Source organism: Argiope bruennichi, chromosome 7 (assembly GCF_947563725.1).
Source record: "Argiope bruennichi chromosome 7, qqArgBrue1.1, whole genome shotgun sequence".
In the NCBI taxonomy this organism is placed as follows: Eukaryota; Metazoa; Arthropoda; class Arachnida; order Araneae; family Araneidae; genus Argiope; species Argiope bruennichi.
In genome coordinates, this window is record NC_079157.1 from 96,062,185 (window position 1) to 96,087,478 (window position 25,294).

General features: G+C 34.4%; 1 long non-coding RNA gene across 1 annotated transcript; it reads left to right on the plus strand.

The window, feature by feature from the left end:
- Positions 1-17,372: 17,372 nt before the first annotated feature.
- On the plus strand, positions 17,373-24,006 carry LOC129976091 (uncharacterized). Its single transcript, XR_008785084.1, has 4 exons — positions 17,373-18,194; positions 18,319-18,481; positions 19,587-20,217; positions 21,298-24,006. It is a non-coding gene; the product is annotated as an uncharacterized LOC129976091 (long non-coding RNA).
- Positions 24,007-25,294: the final 1,288 nt, after the last annotated feature.

Sequence of the window (25,294 nt, forward strand, 5' to 3'; positions counted from 1 at the left end):
TCTTGCGCCAGAATACCACATGTATCTAAAAACGGTAATCCCTAACAGTTAGTTGTTCCTTGAAGTATTTTTAACCCATTTGAAAGTTTCTAAGAGGAAATAAAATCTACGCATTTGATGCCTAGCGTGAATGCGGAAGAAACATTAATAATCTCTGAATATTCCATGCATGTGACATCCAAACGACGAGAGTGTCACAACTGTATGGATTTTACGTGGTACAGTCTAATACGACAAAGCAAGGAGTCATGACGATTGTTTTCCTGTGCTATTTTCTGCAGCTGAGAAGAAGGAATATGAATTTGGCAAATCTTTGTGTAAAAATAACAGGATCATTACAGGTCGAAAATTTAAATTGTTTCACTAACACAAGAGTTCTTGAATTTATTAGCTTTTTCATTCATTTAAATGAAATGCAAGGTCACAGAAATTATCTAAGCAAACTTCATTGCAGTTATTAGAGCAGTTCAAAGTTGACGTTTTCTGAAACAACGGTACAATTTCGTTCCCCATCAGTAGAGTGACTGCCTTTCAGTTGTTGACAAATAGTAAAGATAGCAGTTATCAGGATGGCCAGAAAATATTTTTTTTTCAATTTTGTGCAGAAGTAATAACGGTAAGTTATGCTATTTATGCTAATAGTCATATCGAAATGAAGAATATATTCATTTGATTTATCAAAGGGAAATTAGAACTATAAAAATGTATTCATTTTATTTCTTTAGTTATTCATAGGTTGGATACCTTGACACTTCCTCGTTACCATTTTGCTCAATAAAGACACGCCATCAAGCACCAGTATTACTTTCTCAATTCCATTTACACGCCATCTTTTGATGTCAGTTATTCTGGATGCGAAGAAATATTCCTCTTAAGATGACGTGTAAGTACCCAAGGGCAGAGTAAGTTCTCGAATTTTATTAATAAAAACATTATCATTTGGGAACCATTTCAATTGTTCCTTCTATAAGGCAAATTTCTGGAGGCTATAAAAACGATGCGAAAGATAATCATCTGGAAGCATTTATCAAAATAATTCTTTTGGGTACTTCCCAACATAAGAGCTACAGGAATTGAAAAACGTGTCGTATCATAAGATTAATTTCTATACATGGGTTTCGAAGTAATGTCCCACCTAAGAATAGTCGGTTTGTGACGGTCATCTGCATGTCATCGACGCAAATGGAATACTGCTGGTCAAGAACCTCTTAAGATCTATTCCAACATATATGATGGGGCAAAACAATTTCTTTTAGGTTTGTTGCTTTGTCTCTGTTTGGTTTGAAGAATTTTTCTTTCTGGAATGACCGCAAATGTATTACTATTATTTGGAAAGTCAATATTCTTTTTTTCGACCCTTCATTTATTGTAAGTTAATGTTTTTCATGCTAAGGCCACAAAATTCTGCTTTTTTCAAGCATCTAAATAAGATATTGTGAAAAGTTTTAATGAAACCTGAAGAGAATAAAATTGAATGGCTCTTAAGTGAAATAGCGTATTTTAGGACTAGGCGTGTTACGGATCCATTTCGAAAAGCATTCTAAATGTTGGCAAATAAACCATATCATTATATCATATATAATCAATAATTGCGTTTAAAGGAAATAAATTGGGTGTTACATTTATTTTTTAAACTAAATACGACCATCTCTCAGAAAAATATAGGCATGTATTTTTTGGAAAGAATAAATGAAGTGATTAGATGAATTGCTTTGCAGATGTATTTCAAACTATGTGGATATTTTCATTTTTAAAGGAAAAATTAAAATACAAGCATTAAGAGATTTTTTTCCAATTAAAAACCAAATTTATTGCCTGTGATTTCATTGACAAGGAAATTCTTTTTCAGGTTTTTGAATTACCGATATAGATTGAAGGAGCAAAATTAAATTGCATATACTCCCCTGCATTTTGAGGTATTCTTGACGGATGGTTTCGTATCTATGTTGATCTAACCTGATTAATTTTTTTCGGATATTGATATGCTCTGACATTAATGACCACCAGCCAGAACTTTGGAGTCATACGTACTAGCAGGAACTAGTGATATAACATCCGTTTGCATCACTTTACTTACAAATACTACTGGGGTGAAACAGAATGTCATATAAATCGACAACGAGGTCAACTCATCTGCATTTGATACTACAGCAGTGCACTGAGCAAAGAATACATCCGATGACGTTGATTTGAACAACAGCACAACAATTCTCCCCATCTGTGGAAAGAATGGCCCTTTCAGTTCCAGCTACAAATTCTACATACAGAGGATATCTAGATTCCCAGAAAAGAACGGTACAGAAGTAATTTTGGTAAGTTGTTGAAATTATGATAATTATCATACTAAAATGAAGATTAGTTATTATTTGATAGTCAAATCAAATTATAACTAAAAATGTACTTTTTATTTTGTTTATATTAATTGGTTAGGTACCATATACATTCTATTTCTCAGGGGGGGAAACTCTCAGAACTTGGTATCATACTGCTTTTTCGATTCCATATTCAAGTCATCAAAACACATTAATTGTTCTTTATACGGGGAAAATATCTCTTAGGATGACATGAAGGACATGCAAGAAGGGTCCTGAATTATTATAAAGATCTGAAAGATTTGACATTCTAGAATCCTTTTATTTGGAAACTTCAAAAAATGTCTTGAATCAGGAAAGAAACCTAAACAATAATTTCCTAGAAATTGAAAGCCTCCTATATGGTGTATTTGAAAGAGGTATGTTGCTTGGCCAGACACCTTTTCATACCTGCGCCTTCGAGAAAAAAGTAAAAGGTGTTTTCGTGTAATTTTGTTTCGTGTCTTCTTTCTTCTCCAGTTAACTTATTTTTAAGAATCAAACTGGTTACGGTTAAAATGTTGTCTTCGTTAATCGTAATAATCGGTACATACTGATATCGGTTAGGTTATTTACAAGTATTTAAATAATCCAGGAAATTTCATCTGCAACCCTAGAAAGAAATATTTTTCAAGCGAAACTTTGTACCATGTTTTATGCACGAATGTATCTGTTATGAGAACCTACGACGATTTAACGAACATTTTGAGGACATTTATCATAAAATATTTTCAAATCGTACGTAAAAATAAGAAATTAGTTTAAACTGAATTAGTTTTTATTTAAAAGAATATGAAGGGCTTCACTAAAAAAAATTTTAACTTCTCAAATTGTCTCGAAAATAAAAAAAAAAAAAACCAAAACATAACTATTAAGTTCTTTCATGGCATTTAAATGTTTAGAATATCATAATTCATGCAATATTATGCTTTGAAATTTAAAAATAACCACATATATTGTGAGAAAAATGAATAAGCTTGTAAAAGGTTTTTATAGTGAAAAAGGGAACATTTTTTTTGAGTTCATTATATATATATATATATGACATAAAATTTTAAAACTGATTTGATATTCACTAGCATCCAAATGAATTGCTTGTGGCAGACTAATATCAACTTGATATAAAATTAGCAAGGCAAAATTTCCCTTAATTGAAAATAATTTAGGTGACAATTATCTATTTATACTACAAATAAAGATGAAAATTATTAGTAAGCAGAATTAATATTACAGAATACAAGCGTTATTACTATTTTTTAAAACTAAATTTGAAAAAAAATGAAACACACGGAAAAAATTTAGCATCACTGAAAAGATTTTTTGATTTCATATAAAAATAGGTTTGTCATATGTTCCAAAATGGCTGAAACTTTTTTTTTTCATTAGTAGAAATAAATTTGGGAATGAATTTAAATTTTAATTAAAAATCTAAAATTACGGAGAGAAATTAATCTATTTTTGAATGCCATTCCTCAGTAAGTTACTATTAGCCAAATTGAATAGTTTCGGGTTCAAATGTCAGCATGAAGAGCATTGCATACAATGCGTAAAGAGCGTCATCACACCTCGCAATTTATGGAAAACTTGCTGGCCTAGTTGGAAAATTTCTTAAAAGAGCAGCATAATGTAGGATGTAAATTTTGACAGTCCGTGCCTCTAATAGTCCAAAATTATTAATTCGTTGTATGACATAGGGATTAGAGGTGAGAGGTACAACTTGGCTGTGATGCTATGACTGGCGCGCAGAGGTTTCTTGAAATACAAGATTTGAAAGAATATCAATATTTATAAAATTTTCCCATTTACCGTCGTTAATACAAATGTGTGGAAACAAAATAATGCTGTATAAAACATATCAAAAAGTATTGTTTATGTTTAAAATATAAACCCATGCTTTTTTCCATGTTTTCTATAGTTACTTTATTTTTTCGATGGCACGTTATGCAAAACCGTCGCAAAGCTCTAATTTCGTGTCGCAGTTTTCTTAAAAAGCTTAGAATTGAAGAAATAGAAATCTCAATTTCATTATAAAAACATTTTGTAAATACGTTCAAAGCCGTGGGCGTAACCGATAACTTTTGTGAAATAAAATTATATGATTATATACCACAGCTTACTTGTTGTAAAAAATATTTCAAAGTAACATTTATCGCATAAAAACGCTCACTTTGGTAAGCCACAAGAAAACCCTGTAAAACTAGTAACGCTTTCAAAGTGCTAAGGAGAAACGTTTTAAATGTACGTGTGCGAAAATATTTGTAGTAATGCCAATGAAAGTTGTATTTCCTTTATCTTACGTAAAATGTTATTAAACGCATAGAACTGTAACATCTTTGTTAGGGCAAGATCATGTTTTCTGCCATGCAGTGAGATGTTCAAATATTTTAATATTATTCTATTGCGTTTTTAACATAGACATTGCATCCTCATTTGGTGCAGCTTGGTCAGCTCTAGCCCTTGTGCAATGAGAAATTATTCATTCTGTTCTAACATTTCCTATGTTATTGTAAAGCTAAATAAAGCAACTCAAGGATGAATTTTTACTATTGTAAACAGTGGTTTGGTGGCCTAGATAAGAGACACAGTGAAATTCCGCCTTATCAAGTATAATTCCGAATTTTATTCGTAATGCAAAGTAATTGTGAAGCGAAAAAAATATCGATATGAAACAATATAAAATATGTTCCAATTCAAAAAAAATGGAAGAAAAATAATTCTTTCTGAAGTTTGTTTATAATTTGCGTAAATATTAAAAATTGCATTTTCTCTTACAGCTCATCACTCCATACAAAATAATAACTTGGTGTGTGAAGTAGAAGAGATGCCTTCATCTTTATACCCAACTCTCCTCATGTGATGGATTGCATATATCCAAGTTATCGTCGCTGCCAAGTGTCGTCCTTTCGATTTCTTTTTGAAAATACAATACTGGATCCAAGCTGGTTTGCGAAAAGATCCCCATCTGATTTGCATCAAACTGAACCGAGCCATTTTTAGATGGAAGATGAAGATATTTTCTTTTGGATTTCCCACTCTATCGCATTCGACTGACCAGGTATGTCTACAAAATTGTGGCATCTCACCCGCTTAGAGATTGCATGCATCGAATATTCAGAAATTTTAAATGTTTCTTCCCTATTCTTTCAAAATACTAGAGGTTTAGATTTTGTTGCCTCCCCAGAATTTACAAATCGAGCAAATTTAATTCCAATCAAGATACTTTTAAAAGAACACGAAAGGCAATTTGAATACGGAGCAATCGAATTCTTTCAGAAATGAATGAACCGCAAAGGAAGAGTAACTTGGCAATAATTACAATTCCCTGAAGTTAAAAACGAAAATTAAATATTTTTCTGATACAATAATTATTATTAAAATCATTAAAGTGAATTTTCCAAAATCGCACAAAATATCGATATGTTTTATTCTAATACTTTTCGCTATTTTTTTCTTATTTAGCAATCAAGTATCCTCTAAATATTGATTCTTCATAAAGGGCTAACATCCCAGTATAGTTAAATCCCAAGTATAGTTTCATTTCGATATATTTCTAATTAATACTGAAAATTTCCTCGAGCTTTTTTCCAATTCCTGTAGTTTCCACCTAATATTCAAACGTGATCTAGTTTTGCTGATTATATGCTGTTATTCAAACTTTTGCTTCTGAATTGTGATATGGAAAATCGCGGATTGAGTTATATAAATTAATTTTTTCAAATGGAGAAATTTACTGTCAAAGGTTAATTTGGCTGTTGCGCCTAAAAGTTTTATAGTTAATACTTGATATTAGGGCCAAAGTAGAATTTTATCGAATCCAAGAGGTTTTGTTTTTTTAAGAAAAGGAATAAAATGTTGGTATAAATTTTAAAACTCCAAGCGTTAATACTATTAATTTCCTGCACTATAGAACTGAAGAATTTCAAATTTTCTATGTTTAGAGTTAATGTTAAATGCTTAAGAACATTTCGAGAATTCGAGGTTAATATAGTCGTGATGAAAACGAAACTTTTCTTCTGGATGGTAAAATGTAATTTCTATGAGTGATAAGGCATTTTTTCCAATTCTGTTCTGTTGAAATTCTCACTTATTTCACTAACATTTTATAGGATATTAAATGGCATTACTTTGTAGTAGTTGTCATTGAGTAAGAATGAAGTGCTTTTCGTTAATTTGTATTTCGAATCCATAGTGCCTATTGAAATTGCCGATCGTTGCCTTCAACATTCTCTTGCTGTTCAAACTAATTCTTTCTCTTTAAATTTTCTTTAATGTCTATTGTTTGATATTAAAATGAAATAATTCCTTTTTATTAGTAGTGGAGGTTTCTCCTATTTATTTTGATATCATTCGTATAGGCTTATATTAATGGAAAAATTCTAAATTGCATTAACATATTTGATATTTCTGAATTTTTATATACTATATTTAGTGCTATTCGGTTAGTATTATCCGCTTTCATTTCGTTGGGTTTGTCTTTATTCACTCAAATCATGAATTCTCAGACATGCTATTACTCGAAATGAGATGCTTTAACATTTCAGTGTGGGTTTATTTTTAAGGTTTTCCGCCTGAAAATTACTTCGTTAAATTGACGTTGAAAATATTTTTTTAAGTTTCAGCTAATAACATTCTGAATTTTAGTCTTGTATCCATCTAAGTGCCACTAATATTTGAAAACTTTTCAGTTCATATATTGTAAAGTGTAATTAAAGAAATGCCAAGGAAAATTTTAATAATAGCGCTAAATGCTTTTAGTCAGATTCGTGCATCCAAATACGCATTTTCAAATTTAAGAATCGAATCATTCGTGCATTATTCAATACAAACAACACTTTAAAATTTGATTTATTCATCATGTAATTTGATTGCAATGAATCGAATTTTTCAGTTCAGAGACATGATCGGGAATTGGTAGAGATCAGATTTGGACAAGCTGGTATTGTACTTTTGAGAGAAATCTAATATTAAAATTCATAAATTGTCAGGGAAAGAAGTACGGAATACAGGAAATATTTTTATGGAATTTCGAAAGTTAATACTTTCTCATTCACAAATGACGAATCCTGTTTTATTTACTATTTCGCTGCTTTAATAAATGTCGCTCATCAAAACCATGATAAAGAAACCTTGGGTTCGGTATTTTTTAAATTCTGGTTTCGTGTTAATTTCAATGCAAAATATTTGATCTCCTTGACGCAGTGTGTGTGTGTGTGGGGGGGGGGTATTGTCATATGTTTTGTTCTCAGTTTGAAATGCATAATGCGAAAATTGCCGATTGATGCACATGTTTCACGTATCCTGTTACGTATAGATATATTGTGAGGAAGAAAATTAATGTACTTTATTTGGGTATTATATGTGAAGTCTAATCTCTGCAATGGTGCATTATGCAGTGAATGAAGTATGCAATGAATACAACAATGTCGAATGTGGAAAGGGTCAATGGGAGATACGAAAGCGTAGTAAGTCATTTCGCCATCTGTTGGGGAATAGAGTCTCGCCTCTCCGAAAGGAGAGGAGGGTGAGTGATTCCGTCTCAAATAGGCTCTCCTCACCCAAAATGGAAATGCCTTCTCGTGGCGCGAGACGTTACGGAGGAAGACACTCCGCCAACTTGTCTTGGCGTAGCAGAGTCTTCTTACTCCAAACTAAATTTCCACTGGATACCAGTTGCGAGGAGCTTCAGCTGTGAAAACCATAGCGGCGGTTCTGTTCTTGTTGACGACCGGGCGCCCTAGTTGGCACTTCTACGATGCGACATCCCGTAGTAGGCGTTAGCTTGAACTCCGTCTGCGTTTGGAAGCTGCTGAACAACCAACCTCTGGTTCCCCCGCATCCCTCTCTCAGTTCTGGGCTGGGACGAGACGTCAGTCTAGGCTGTGTGTGCCGGAGAGTTGGAGAATGGAGCCCTCGCGGACCAAACTCTGCTGTTTGTGCTTAACCGGTCTAAGCAGTTTTCTCTGTAGTGAGGAGCCTGGGAGGGGGTCTCTCTCGTTAAGTGACCTTTTCGGTCTCTCGTAACCCCTTGAATTAGGTTACCCCTTTAGTGCAGAACAGCTAGACACTTGTTAGTTTACAGTCATAAATTTCTTAAAGTTCCTTTAGACTTAACTTTGTTTTATCAGGCCTCTACAGGCAAAAATAAATAGTTAAAATAAATACTTAAAATTGCAGGTTTCAAAAACGTTTTAAACACACAAACTCTTTCCAAATTCTAGTTATCTTGCTCGCGAGTTAGAACCTTTACGCAGCAAATATTTCATTAACTTTTCCAAAAATGTAAATAATGTAAATAATGTAAATATCATTAGTTAGTCAGTTTTTCTTCTTCTTCTGTGCGTATTAGCACCTCTAGACTCCTGATTCAGTTTAAGTGCCGCACTAAAATTACAAAAACAGTACAAAATTAAAAACACAAAAATAAATTAAAATTCCGCACCACGGAAGCTATTATGCACGTTGTGTGGTGACTGGGCTAGTCGTAAAAACCGAGGAAGAGGAAATCTGTCTTACCTGCCCTTCAATGGCAACCATCTCACGCCACTGTTGGGAATCACTGGGGTGACCCAGGCCCTTCGGCAGAACGGGGATGGCGGCAAGACAGATGGAGACTTTCGGAGTGGCACCTCTAGCTCGGTACCTGTTGTGTTCCCTTGCTCTTAGAAGGGGAGACGGACGGCTCCACGTTCCTGACTTACTTGATCTTTTCGAGAAATCCTCTGGGGGGAGTCCCTTGCTGCGCGTAAGTATGGTGAGGAGGTACCCTCGGATCGTGCTGGGACGGCACGTTGAGACGGGTTAGTTTTGGTAAGGGCCCTGTTAGTTTGCCTTCGTAGACTCCAGGGACTTTCTTGACGGGAACTTTCTCCTGACTAGGAGTCCAGAGGAACGAGGCGGTTCTGGTTTCATCTACCGTAAAAAGAAGAACAAACCCTGTCCCAATTCTCAAATATGGCTACAAATAAAGATAATACGATTATGGCGAAAAGCGACTCCCGCTCAAGCTTAAACTTCCTATCAGATGATAGCGATATTTTTGAAAACGCGAAAGAAAATGATATACTAGCGGCAGATTCTCCTCTGCGTAATCCTCCAACTACTTCGGTAGTTGTCGAGAAATTAAAAAATAATAAGAAGAAACACTCTCTTAGTTCTAGGTTTCTTATGGCTAAGGCCAACAAGACTGCAAACACCGCAGATACAACTAAACAGCAAAAGCGCAAAAAGCGCCTGGCAAAATCGTTGAAGAAAGCCAAACAAAAAATGACAGAAAAACATCTCAACCTCATTCCAGAGGGTGTTCCATTTAAACCCCTCCCTAAGGTCAGTAACACTGACATAGACAATATGGAGAGTGAGGACCTCATCCCGGGTACTCCAGAGTCCCAACAGGGAATATTTAACAACTTTGAGAGGTCCCACTTCTCAGCGGTAAATGACCTGCAGAATTTCATTGCCAAACACAAGCTGAAAAGCAATGCTGCAGTTGAGCTTATGGGGATTTTTACCCGTCTTGTTGAAAGCTTTGACATGGGAGCAATAAACAAGAGGATAGAAACTTTAGAACAAAAAGTGGGCATTCCAGCATCACCTCCAGCCCAACTTGTAACAACAAAAACGTATGCCTCAGTGGCTCAGCAGTGGTCGCAGGGTCTCCTGCCCACGCCAAATTTGCAAATACAGAATAGGGATCATAACCCTCCTATAACTAATACAGCTAAACCACCAGCTAAACCATTAGCTAAACAATCAGCTAAAACACCAGCTAAACAACCAGTAAGACAACGGGCTCCTGAGCAAGCCAAAAGGCAGAAAATAACAGAGAAGGCAGAATTTGTGGCCTTGCCCACAATCCTTGTTGCTCCTCTAATCTCAGACCCAATGGAGGAGGAAAACACCTCTAACCTCAATATAAAATCTCTCCTGGAGGCAAATATACGCCCCAAAGCTCTAGGGGTCAGAATTATCTCTTGTTGGGAGGCAAGATCGAAAAACATCATGATCTCAGTACCCACCCAGGAAATGGCCTCAAAACTCTTGGAGGCGATTAATGTACATGCCTACCTCAAAACTATTTGTGAGGCACGCTTTCCACAAAAGCGTGACCCGCAAATTATCATCTACGATGTTGACAACACCGATTAAAACAAAAATGTTGAAGAAGAAAACCTCATAAATAGAATTAAAGCGGATAATAATTTACCGGATGGTAAAATTAGAGTGCTTTTCAGGAAACCAGGCAGGGGCGCTAGGTCACACTGGGTTTTGTCTCTATCCCCAAACATCTTTAAGGTCATTCAAAATGACAAAAGGCTGCATTACGGATTCGGATCCAAGAAATTTAAAGAACATCTTGAGCCGATCCGATGCCAAAATTGCCTCAGATTTGGCCATACCAAAAACACCTGTACTGCACCAATAGCTTGCAGCAAATGTTGTGAAAACCATGCAACAAAAACTTGCAATAAAAATAACAAAACGTGTCGGTTCTGTCGCGAAAGTAACAGAAAACAAAAAACTACTTTCAAAACAGACCACTCTGCCACCTCTCTAAGTTGTCCCTTCTATAAGAAGAACATCGAAAAACTTAAAGCTCATACCAAATATGACTAGTACACCTTCCTCTAACTTATTTGCTTGGTCAATTTTTCAGGGTAATCTTGGTCGCTCGTTCAAAGCAACCAAGGAGTTACCAATGCTATTCAATAGTAATACCCCAGACATCTATTGCGTCCAGGAACCATATCTGCATGCCGGTTCCTCTTTTTTCCCATCCAAATGGCGCACTATACACCATCCTGACGGTAGTGTTCTCATCTCCATCAGAAACCCTAACATTGCAGTGGTTACCAGACATATTGACAAGCTATTCGTCTGTGTAGATGTCTCCCAGGGTCCGGACACGTTTACCTTAATTTCTTTTTATTTTCCACCTTCCTCTAACAAAAACACACTTTTCCAAAATCTTAATGACATGTTAGAAGTTATCAAACCAAAGCAGTGGTTCCTTGTGGGGGATGGCAACATCCAATCAGAATTGTGGGGTCCTGATAGGGACGACATCAAACGTAAGAGAGACATTGGAGCTCCGATGATTGACTTCATCATTCATAGGAATCTCCTGGTTTGGAATGATTATACCGCAGGGCCCACATTTGAAACGAACAATGGTAGAAGTTGGATAGATGTCACGCTCTCTACGTCATCACTTTATGACCGCAAAGAGGCGTGGCAATTGGAACGTAGCACACTCAGTGACCATTCCTACATTCTCTTTTCCCTTGCTGGTAATAACCACTTGCCACCTACACGTTCCCGTTTCAGCAAGAGAAAACTAAAGCTTCTTGGAAAAACGCTCGAGAAGCACTTCAACTCACATCTCGAGACGGTTAAAAACATCAAAACACCTCTTGAAGTTAACAATTTCATAGCTTATATCACTGCGCTCTTGCAAAAAACATGTTTCGTTTCTGCAAAGAACAGCCAGAAACATAATACAGTTCCCTGGTGGGATTCGGAACTGGAAACCCAAAGAAAACTAACTAGAGCACTACGTGCTCGCTTCCAGAGATGCCATAATCCAGATGAAAGATCCATAAGGAGAATTAAATATAAAAAAGAAGAGGCAAAATACAAATGGATGATTGGCAATAAGAGTCGGAAAGCATTAGAAGAACTTTGTGTTGAGGCCACCAAATACAATCCCTTCGACCTCCCTTATAAAATTGCCAAAGGCAAATTAAAACAACAACTGATAATTCAAAATGTGACCGACCAATTCGGGTCTTTAACATCCTCACTACAAAATTCAGTTCAGGCCATCATTGATGCCCTCTTTCCAAAAGATGACATTACTAAAGAAACTCTTGCACAAGCAGCTATCAGGGCTAAAAATTTGCTTTACGTTTCTCCTTTCTCTGACCCTGACTTTACGCGCCAGGAGATTCGGCACGTTCTACATACCCTCAAACCAAAAAAGGCACCTGGTCTTGACCAACTTCCTTTAGATACCATTAAAATCCTGTTCAAACAAAATCCAGGTGTCATTGAACAGCTATTTAACACCTGTCTTAAAATAGGGTATTTTCCCGATTCATGGAAAACCGCTAGAGTCATATTAATTGCTAAACTGGACAAGAATCTCAGTCTGGCTAATTCATATAGGCCCATTTGTCTGCTTTCGATCTTTGGCAAAATTCTGGACAAACTCATCACACAAAGGATTACTTATCTACTACACCAGAAACAGCTCCTAGACCAAAACCAACATGGATTCAGAGTGGGCCGCTCATGCGAAACCGCTCATTTCCAACTCTGGAGCAATATTCAGCAGGCTCTTCAGCATAAGGGAAAGGCTTGCGTCCTTTCTGTTGACGTCAGCGGCGCTTTTGACAACGTCTGGCGCGATAGCATCTTACATCAGCTGACCTTGGCGGGTTGCTCTCAAAACCTCTTTGCACTTGTCCAAGATTACTTCAAACAACGCACAGGTTCCATAGAAATGCAAGGACAAAAATGGTCCTTCGAAATAGAGAGAGGAGTCCCACAGGGTTCCTGCAGCGGGCCAGTGTTCTGGAATATCATTGTGGACACAGCTTTAAATCTTCCGCTCCCACCTGGATGCTGCATTCAAGCATATGCTGATGACCTCGTGGTTGTCATAGGGGGCTCTTGCAAAGGAGACATTGAGACAAAAGGGGCTACCATCCTGCACACCCTCACTAACTGGGGTAAAGAGCACAAGCTTGCTTTTGGGCTCGACAAAATGGTGCGCATGCCAATTACATTCGGCAACAGGTTAAATTTAGACGACCCTCCGGCTATCTCCATCCAAAACTCCACCATTAAAGTGGTCTCTTCATTCAGATATTTGGGGGTCATATGGGACAACAAGCTCACTTTCACTGAACATTTTAGGCATGTCCGTCGGAAAAGCGATCTGCTTATGTACAAACTTAACACAGTTGCTAACAGATTCTTTTCCAGACATCATCATCTCCATAGACGCATATACACAGGCGCCTTCGAGCCTTATGTCCTATTTGGGTATGGGGCATGGGGCCACCGTCTGAAATTGAAGCAAATAGCTCGCACTTTTCAAATTATACAGAGAAGGCCCCTAATTAAAATTCTAAAGGCCTATAGAACTACAAGCACGCACGCGTTGCAAGTTCTTGCAGGTATCTTGCCTCTTCACCTGCGTGCAAAAGAGCTTTTCGCGAACTTTCTAATTAAGGTGCAAAAAATTCAAGTTAAGTTTGAAAACACAATCCTAGATCCCGAACTGTATGAACCAACTTACAACCCATACGACCAACATCCCTGTGAATGGCTAACTTTCCCATTCCTGAAAAAACAACCATCTGGTGAAGGTATTGAAATTTTTACTGATGGTTCTAAAATTGGCGATCGGGTGGGATCTGCCATTGCTTGCTTTTACTTCGGTAAACTAGTTTTTGTGGACTCCCATCGCCTAGACGACCACTCAACGGTATTCCAAGCAGAGGCCTATGCCTTCTTCATGGCCCTCAATTACATAGATCTCACTAATCCTTGGAGCAAAGTCTCTATATACTCGGATTCGCTCTTGCTACTTTCAGCTCTGGCTTCGCCTAAACACAAAAGCTGGATGCTAAAACAAATAGCAGACAGAATAAAAGCAGTCAACTCCCATCTTCGACTGTCCCTCCATTGGGTCAAAGCCCACATTGGAATACAAGGTAATGAAGAGGCTGACAGGCAAGCAAAACTTGGTACCGAAAAAGTTTCCATCGACACGCATGTCACCAAGTCACATGGTACCTTGAAGGCTGACATTCGGCGCTGCATATTAGCAGAATGGCAAAACGAGTGGGCAAGTAGCACAAAAGGCCCACAAACGCACAAATATTTCCCTAAAGTATCAACTAAAATGAAATCATTCCATCCTTTCCTGATACAATTCCTCTCAGGTCATGGGAGATTTCCCTTCTACTTTAACAAATTTGGATTTACCAACGATCCACTTTGCGACTGTGGCAAAGTTGGTACACCGGACCATTACATATGAGTGCAAACATACTCATTTACTCAGGCAAAAATTAATTAACGTGCATGATAAACATCAGCTTCTTAAAGCTCCTAACAACATTCATGTCATCCACCAAATCATTGCGTGGATAAACGACCGCATACCTAGGCTTTAACAAGCCGCCGCTGTTTGCTCTGCCAAACGGGTGGGTTGGGTGTGTCCCTTGGTGAAGACCTCTGTGGTAAGCTTCTTGTAGATAATTGCTCGGGTTCCACCACTCGCACCAACGATGTGCTTCGCGCACGGTGTTGGGGTGGTAACTCCGTACATAAATGTTGGGGAATAGAAATGATTAACTCGTCCGGTTTTCGAATGATGAATGTAAAGTTGAGAATCGGAAATTTATGGAGTTATCGGCTTAAGTAATTATGCCTGTGAGGGTACGGGAATTGTGACCTGGACCTGGTGTCAGCAACATACGTACTGCTATGAGAGAATCATGGAGTGGAGGAGTAGCTGGCGGCTTAGGTAGTGTATGAATTCTGGTTTCGGAGTACGGGTGTTGACGGCGTAGGTGTGTGTGGGAATTGCAATCAATTTCGAGGGTGGTGCTAGAAGCGGGTTGTGTAATGTGTGTCGATTGTCATTTCAAGGGTGGTGCTGGAAGCGGCATGGGTAATGAGTGTGAGTGTGGATTATCATTTCGATGGTGGTGTTGGAAGCGGCGTGGGTAGTGAGTGTGAGTGTGGATTGTAATATCGAGGGTGGTGTTGGGAGCGGCGTGGGTAATGAGTGTGAGTGTGGATTGTAATGTCGAGGGTGGTGCTGGGAGCGGCGTGGGTAATGCGTGTGGATTGTAATGTCTAGGGTGGTGCTGGGAACGGCCTGGGTAATGTGTGCGAGTGTGGATTGTAATGTCGAGGGTGGCGCTGTAAGCGGCATGGGTAATGTGTGCGAGTGTGGATTGTAATGTCGAGGGTCATGTTGGACGTGGTATGGATAATGTGTGTGAGTGTGGATTGTGATTTCGGAGTAGTGGTGTCGGCGTGGGCAATGCATGTATGTGAATAGTTATTTCGTAAGTTGTGGTCCAGTGTATAAAATGTATTAGTGTGTGTGTGTGTGTGTGTGTGTCAGGATTGTGGAAATGGAAAACGTTAAATGAAAAAATGTTGCCGCAATTGTGTACTTCATAATAAGCTACTTTATCTATTTCAGCGGAACTTAATTTCACATTACAAATAATATTTCGATATAAAGTAGAACAGATCGAAGTAGAAACGTAATGCGAAAAAGGGCTTAACAGAATGCTCAGCTTTTTCTAAATGTTAAACTCGGATTATTTCTGAAGGCCTCCGTTAATAATTTTAAAAAAAAAATGAATTTGGATTTTACCAATCCAGCAGTTATGGATTTTTTTTCAATGGATACATGACTGATTAATTATGGCGAGTTCCCGATTTGTCTTGGAATATCCTCGAATCAGACGAAAGATTGAACAATAAATTAACAGATAAATCGACTGAACTAATGAAATTTGCTTCATGACATTATTTCAGAAAATCTCTCATAATGAGAACTCTCGCATCAAGACAACAAATGCAATTCATAAAGATTGTAACCAATAAATGTAGTAAAATTTAATGGTGGAGTGGAATCGGCACATAGCATTTTAATGCTTACTTTTTGAGGAGCAGAAATGATTCAAATTCATATTTCGTTAAATTTGAAATTTGACAGACAGGAGTCCTTAAAAATCCTTTTTTTTTTCCCCATAAAATTTCAAATGCTAGTAAAAATAAAATTTATCTTATGGACTCTTTTAGAAAATCCTGTAAATTTCTTCGAATAATCTCTTTTTCTCATTTAAGAGGACCGCTTAACTGGAATTAAGCCTAAGTCAAAATTTCTATAATTTCGAATAAAAGTTGACTTTAATTGTCTTTTTAAATTTCAACTCGTAGTTCTTGCCATAAAAAACAATAATAGCTCCTTTTCCATAAAGTTCAATTATGAAACATTTCATTCTTTTAACAATCCCTCTTTCTCCGTCTTGGAATTAAAATCCCTATCTTATATGAAAAGTAATCTTGTGGGCCTCCGCTATTTGGTATCCCTCTCTCTGTGTATATATATGTATATAATATGTAACATTATTTTGTTTGAAGCAGATTGCAAGTTTCAGAAGCAGTGAAGAGACTTTGTATTTTTAATTTCGTTTTATTCTCTCCAGGGAGACATGCATGATTTATTTACAAGCAGGCGCGGCGTGACACAAAAGCAGAAGTAAGAAAAAAGTGACGAAACAAATGATCACTAGTCTTCTACAACATGAGATTTCCGGACACGCGCCAATTCAATACACGTGGTGACCTTTGACAAGGGCTCCGAAGGGATCGCTTTCACTTGATACTTGGATTGATTGCGCTGTAATTTTTATACAGCTTCATACGTGGAATGAGATCAGGAAATAAGAGCATATTTTACTATGGGCTAAATTAAGATAAGGTATTGGAAATTAATTTGATTAAATTAAGAGTTTAAAATAGCATATATATTATTCTTCTAATTGATGTAACAATTTCGCATCCCATAAAAAATTAGTTTTGATTGAGCATTGCATTATCGATCAACCCTAAACTGATAAGATATTTCTGAAGTTGAAAGCATGTAATTTCTTCTGAATAAAGTATACTAGATCAGCTTATTTGAACTTCATTTCCTCCCAGAATTTAGAAACAATTTAGTTCGCTCCATATCACAACAAAAAGAAAGTTTGAATAACCTCATATATCGAATGCAGTGGGTGGGGGAAGGATTTCAATAGTTTTCAATGAAAATAAGTAATTGGCTAGAGCATCGATAGAAAAACTTGGGTAACTGAGCTTTAGAGATAAAAATTAAAAAAAAAAAAAAAAAAAAAAAAAAAAAAAAACTTTAAATGCAGCTATTCTAAACTTATTTAAACAAATCTGGTATTGCACTTCTTTGTACTTCGATATGTAAAAAAAAAAAAAATATTTTCATAGAATTTCTTAAAAATATAAAATAATGTTTTAAGATAAAGACGTTTTTTGAGAGTAACTTTGCTTATTGTAAACAAAAACGCATGATTTGATCACTTTCCAGCAATTCACCTTCGAAAATTTAAAAACGGTTATCTTTGCTTTCTGAATTGAATTAGTTATGTTCTAAACCTTGATTCTCAGCGCAGATTATCCTGCAAAAGTATCTTACACAAGAATAATATCTATATAGAAATGGTAACCGCTAACAATTAGTTGCCGTTAAACTATTTGAAATTTTCTAAGATAAATTAAAATATACACGCTTTATGGATCCTTAGAAAAAATGAGGAAGAAACATTAATAATCTCTGGATATTCAATACACGTGGCTTCTAAACGATGCGAGTGCCACAATTATTTGGATTTTACATGGTACAGGTTAATATGACAGAGTAAAGAACCGTGATGATTGTTTTCTTGTGCCTTTTTCTACAGATGTGCCGAGTGAAGTAATGTTAAGTTGGTAGGCTCAATGTGTAAAAATGATTCGAACATTAGATCTTGTATTTAAACTGTTTCACTAAAACCACATAGTTTCTGTTGGATTCATTACATTTTTTTAATCATTTGAGTGAAATGGAAAGTCACAGACATCATTAAAGAAGCAGATTATCCTGAGCAGACATCTGCGTTTAATGGGAACAATTGCGCAACGTCATTCCCCATAAGAAGATTGACTGCATTTACAGCTATTGGCAAATAGTACGGAGAGCAGCTGTCCAGACGGCCAGAAAACATTTTATTGTTTGACACAGAAGTAATATCGGTAAGTTATGCTATTTATGATAATTGTTATATCGGAATGAAGATTAAATAAAATCATTTGATTTACTCAAATGGTAATTGGAACTATAAAAATGTATTCATTGTGTTTCATTATTTATTCATAGGCTGGATAACTTTTGACACTTAATAGATACCAGCTTGCGTGATAAAGGTATGCCACCAACCACAGTATTTTCTCAGTTTCGTACACATGCCATCCATCTATATCACTCTTCCTGGATGCGAGGAAGTATTCGCTTAAGATACGTCTATGTATCCAAAGGCACAGTAAGTACTCGAATTTTATTAATGAAACTGACAAAACGATATGGCATTTGGAAGCTATTTTAATTTGTTCATCTAGAAAGCAAGTTTCTGGAGGCTACAAAAAAGACGCTAAAGATAATTATTTAGCAGTATTTATCAAAATATTTCATTCGGATTCCTCCCAGTAAAAGAACTACAAGAATTGGAATATTAAATGCGTGTTATACCATGAGACAAATTTGTATACCTAGGTTTCCAAGTAATTACTCGCCTGAGAGGGAAGTCTGCTTGGAATGGTCATCTGTATGTCATCTCGCTCGAAAAATACTGCTTGGCCAGGAACCATTTCAGATAATCGGTTCCAGCACCTATGAAAAGGTAAAAAAAAAATTGTAGGCAACTTTGCATTGTTTTTGTATAAGCCAAACTGAAACTTTCTTTCTAGAATGACCAAACGTATTACTGTTACGTAAAAAAATTATAATTATTTTCTTTCCGATTCTTTATTTGTCGTAACAGTAAATGTTTTTTGTTAAGATCATCAAATTCCTGTTTAAGCATCTAATTAAGAAAATTTATGAAATTAAAACTGCAGTCTTACAAAATTAAAACTGATTTGTTCTTAAATAAAATTTCATATATTATCTCGATGCATATTGTGGTTCTTTTTTTTTTTTTTAGAAGAGCATTCTAACGGGAAAAAAAGTTCGTTTTCATATAAACTTTGATATCAAGTATAATCAACAATTGTGCCTGAAGAATAATTTATAAACTGGATGCTCCATTTATTTTTTCTAAATAAATAGGCTATTGCTCGAAAAAAAATTAGAATTGTCTTTTTTATAATGAAAGAATGAAATGGTTGGATGAAAGGTTTTACTGATGTATTACAAATACGAAAAGATTTAGTTTTAAAGGTAAAATGACCTGATGAAAATTCTAAAACATTTCTTGTTTAAGAAACAGTAAATTTCATTCTATAAATAAAATAGTAAATTCTTTTGTGATTTTGAATTATCGGTGTAGTTTGAAAGTGCAAAATTTCAAATCAATATAATCCTTCATTTCATGATATTTTTGATGGATGTTTTCATATCTGCTGATTTAAATTATTTAATTTTTTCAGATAGACATGTTTTGCCCGAAATGACCATGGCCCAACAGGAAATACCTGGAATCTTCAAGAGGATTTTGGAATTTGAGCCGTTTTTAAAATATATTCGTGGTCCAACAGATTTAATTGATAGTTTTAAGAGCTAGAAATCTTGAACCAAGTTCAAAATGCATCGTCTTTGGTACTCGCAAATTACGGAAACTTACATTCAATATGCACAGTGGATTGAAAGTGAAAGGTTTATAATCTCTCCATATGCCAGACGAGTGGTTTCAAAGAAACGAGATCAGAATCATGTGGATTTAACATGCTTAACTTGTGATAGGAGAAAATAACCATGAAGATTTCTTCTTATACTGTTTTCAACTATGGAACCAATGTTAATTTGGACGATTTTTTTGTGTAATGCCAGCAAGAATTTGTGAGATAACATCCGTTTGAACCACTTTACTTAACCTTCCTAATACCTAAATACTACTTGGTTCTACAGCAGCGCATTGTGCAAAGAATACAACTCATGTCATTTATTTGAACAATGGCACTCTCCATCTATAGAATGAATGTCCTTTTCAGTTCCAGCTACAAATTCTATATACAGAGGATGTCTGGATGCCCAGGAAAGAGCAGTACTGAAGTGGTTTCGGTAAGTTCTGCAAATTAAAATAATTGTCGTATCGAAATGAAGATTGTATCCAATCAACTGACTCGACTATCAAATAACTAAAAGTATACCTTTTCATTTTGTTGGTTATATAAATAGGTTTAACAATTTACCGATTCCACTGTTCTGAAAAAAACTATTAGCACTCGGTATCACACAACTTTCTCGATTCCATACTCACTCCCTCAATACACATTAATTGTGCTTAATTCATGGAAAACATTCTCTTAAGATGACATTCGAGGACATGCCAAGTTCCTGAATTATAATAGAAATCTAAGATTTGACATTTGAGAATCATTCAGGCTTTCAAGAGATGTTGTATGGCCAGAAACCTTTTCAGACTTGCGCATGTGAGAAATAAGTAAAAGATGTTTCCATGTAATTTTGTTTCGTGTCCTCTTTCATCAGCTCATTTTTTAGAATGAAAAACATATTGCAGTTAATGTTTAAAATGTCATATTCGTTAGTCGTAATAATCGGTACATACTGATATTAGTAAGCTCGTTTTCAAGTATTTAAATAAACCAGAAAATTTCATCTACAAGTCTACGAAAGAAATATTTTTCAAGCGAAACTTTAGGCCATGTTTTTTTGTCCTATGGACGAATGCGTCTGCTTTCGGAGCCTAAGAGGGTTTTGTGAACGTTTTGAGGACTTCACAAAAATAACCTACTGTATTCAGAAGTATAACCAATGACTGCGGTTATTGGACGGTTGTTTGAGCATTTCTTATTCGTGCCACTTCTGATCCTCACAGCATAAACATTTTCGGAAGATTCAGGAAAGAAATATTTTTTATTTAGCCAATGATTCAAATTCAATTTTAAAATAAATTTAAATTTCAAAAACCGAAAAGGTAAGTAAGGTAAGATGTTAGTAAATCTATATTTTAAAATTTCTATTTTCACTTCTATGAATAACGAAATTGTAAGCAAATTCTCTTATCGAAAAACTGAATAATTGATTTAAAGAGCGAAATAAAGTCGCTTCTACTCCAGAATATAAAGATATTCTTGATAGTTTCAGATCTATATTAATTCAAATATTTATTCTTTTCAGATATTGACATGAGTTGGCCGAAATGATCGTGGTACAACGGATGACATCCGGAATGTTCAAGCGCATATCGGAACTCGGAGCCTTAGTAATGAAATATTGCATGAAGATCCAACATATGCAGTTTGTAAAATTGTAAATATTAGACCAAACCCAAAATGCATATTTGGTACCAAAATATTGTCAATGATCTGCATAGTGGAAATGTAAATGTATATGGAGTTAACATTACTTGAGGACATCAATACATCTCTAAAATGTTTTATTCTTCCATTTTTAAGGTTTTGAATATTTATATATTTTTGGAGAATTCTTTCAACCAATGCAGTAATTCATTTCGAACTTGGAAAAGGTTGAAGTGCATGAAATGTACATCATTCAAAGCCTGTTTGGCATATGAATCAATATTTCTTAAGTTTTGGAAATTGTTAAGCTTTTGGTTCATTATATTTCCTTCAAAGTTGATGTTTATATTCTACTCTTTTAGAAACAAGTATTTTTTTTAATATTCTAGACATATGAAACATTTTTATGGATAAATTAAAATTTGTAAGTATTTGATTTTTCTAAGTTATCTAAAACCAATTTTCAACAAGACCTAAAGAAGAATTTTTCTCTCAGGATGTCTAAAATTGACTTTAAAATTTCATTTGTAACCATACTCTTATTAAAAGTTAGTAAGTTAGACTTTTTTTTACTGACCCAGCGATATAGCCAGGGATCGCAGCAACTGTCCCAGAATTGCAATTACTTGAAAAAAAAAAGTATAAAACGACTTAATTTGCATTTGACATTTCTCCGTCATTGTAAACAGAGAAGGCATCTTCATGATATTAGATGATTTGTTAAGATTATTTTTCATCATCGACTGCCTTATTAAAATTCTAAAAATTTAATTTTTTGTTATTGATAACCGATTAGCTATTATTCCTTTTCATCAGCATAATTGTTTGTAGACAGTTTTCAATTTATTGATAGATTTTACAAAATAGTCTTCCATTGTTTTCATTTATTACTGAATGTCAAAGATCGCGAAAGCAATTTGATTCATTTTTTCCTGAATAGAAATTTAAAAACATGGTATCAAAGATCATTATTTGAAATTTAATTCCAGCACTTTGAGAAATTTTATCATGATTTGTGTAGCTATAGTAAGCAAATATCTGTACATTGCATCCATTTGCAATTATTTTTTTAAATCAAAATTCTATTCTTATTAAATTTATTAAAAATGGGTGATAATTAATGATTAATAGAACTTCACTTTGTGACTATGAAATAAGTTATTACAAACTCGGTATATTTACTGTAGTGGCTATGTGCGTATAATTCTGATTTAGCAACAAATATTTTTTTTTCTATAAGTGTCTTAACATTAGCCTTTGAAATATTGTTTTATACCTTGTTATCAAGATCTCAATTTTTTTTTATTAAAATTTTGATGTGAAAGCAAAATTTGTGAAAATGAAATTTTCTTTAATATGTATTTGTATGTTTGTCTAATTTAAAATATATAAATAATCACTGCTGTCAATGGCAGGGGAAACGCGCCTGTACCTTGCATGAAAGAAATGGCAAAAGAAAAAAAAATGCGTTGTCCACATGTCTACTTTGTTTTCTTAAAGATTATTTGAAATTTAAATATTTTCAATAAATATTGCTCAAACTTAAGTTATGTGTTTGCCCACGTGAAACAATGTTGTGCATTGCAAAGATGTCTTATGCTTATATATTGAATTTGATAATATTAATTATTGGAACTGTAATTATTCTTAAATTATGGGATACGATAGGGCTTTATTCTCTTTTCATTAACTTTCACATTTGAATAACCGTAAAATGCACAACATTCATTTTTCCTGAACAGAAATTTAAAAACATGGTATCAATGATCATTCATTTGTAATCTAATTGCAATACTTTCAGAAAAATTTTGGCATTGTATTTGTAGTTATATTAAATAAGCATCTGTCCGTTGCATCCATTTGCAGTTAGGTTTTTAAAAGATTTTATTCTTGTTAAATTTATTCAGGTTAAATTAATGATTAATTTATTAAAAATAAAAAGTTAGTAATGCTTAGTATTCCAAGTTCACCATTAATCTTTTAATAAGTAATAATTTCTAAATCTCGTCATTTTGGCCTTCAATTTTACTTAAATGTGTACATCCGCAGATAGAGGATACTTTGATTGACTCGGCCGGCCAGCCAATCAAAATGTCCTCAGATTCTTCGAAGGCATTTGATCATTGTGTCTGATCACCACAATGATCAGAATGCTTTCGCAGAAAATGATATTCGCGCATGATTAGCATGAATCATATTTCTAAAAATCTACTAAAGTATAATAAAATATTAGTTGAGGAAAAAATGTGAATGGATGCGATGAATGTTGAATAACGTAGGTTAGATTGCTTTCTTTTATTAATACGAGTAAATTAAGTTTTATCAGATTTTCAGAAGTTCTTAATTTTTATTCTATGCTATTTAATAAAATATTAAATTCTCACTTATTCTAAATTGAATTATGTATTGGAAAAATCTTAGAATGAATGTTCAAATTATATACTATCCTTAAATAATAATTTCTATAAATGTGTTGTTTCCTTAATTACATTTTAATAATCAATACTTGTATTAAATTTTCCATTTCAAGTATATAAATTTTATGTTAACTGAGTACTTTTATTTTCAAAATTGTTTGAATTATTGCTTTGGCAGTTTGATACCTGTTTAATTTAATTTGATATCTGTACTGAATTCTGAATTCAATGCTTTTATGTTCTACTTTAATGTTGTAGTAATTTTGTAAACGATTTTTTTTGTGACATTCAATTTTTGTATATTAAACTTGCAAATAAAGTTTGTATAATTAGAATTCATTTTGTATTTAATATTCAAATATTCTTGTTTCCTTTCGAATAATTGTCTCGACAAAAGTATTAAATTTCTTGAAAGCCACTCCTGTAACAAATCCGTGCACTGAGTGTAAGACGTACATACATCCAAGTCCTTTGAAGAATATTGAGTTGATTTTAAATTAAAAGTAGAAAAGCACAAGATGAATCAATAGATTTGTTTCTATCCTTTACCTTAAATGATTTTATTATTTTCAAACGTAAATTAGTTGCATGTAAATCATTGGAATTCATTCGCTAAATTAATGATAGAGTACAGATAAAAAGTTAGAAATAGGCCATGCTCTAGAAATGCTTTAAAAGAATTTGACGAATTGGAACTTTAGTCTGCTTTTTAACAATGTGTTCATAAAAATTTCATTGTTTAAGTCGTGTTCATATGATTTCGAATTTAAAACTAAAGACTATTGGTATGTTCGTTTCTGATAGTCAATGGGTAAATTTAAGATCTTTATCTTGGTGCAGAATGCATTTTTAGAAACTTAGAACTCGTTAGGATGTGAATTGTAAAATTTGCTTTGAAGTTTCGTTGTTATTTTTCATATTAAAATTTATCTGAAAATGAATTAAAATGTTCTTTTATTACTTTCTTAAAATCGGTTATTACATATATACTATTTCATTTAAATATTATTTTTAATTTGATTTCCTGATTTCTACTCTTTTCCGATTTGTAAATTGTGACAGATAGCTAATTTTTATTGTAAAGAAAATTTTTTCTTTTTTGTCAGTTACAGAATTGTAATATTTTATATTATGAATATCTTCTGGTCTTCGTTTCTAGATTAAATGACTAACTATTAAAAGAATATCCTAAGAGTGTGAAATTTCACATAAATGAAAATTGCATTATTATAAACTTAAATATTTTATCAAAGTATTAAAAGAAAAATATATTAAATCTGGAAGTCAAAACAAAAATCGTAAATGTGTGAGGTATAGGTAGAAAATCTTTCAATGAATTGAAATCCTATTTCTATTTATAATTCATCTAAATTTTATTAAAAAAATATTTGCAATTTTAGAGGAAAGAATACCATTAAAGCTCTCACCGGGAATAGAAAAGCTTTCTCCGAATTTACT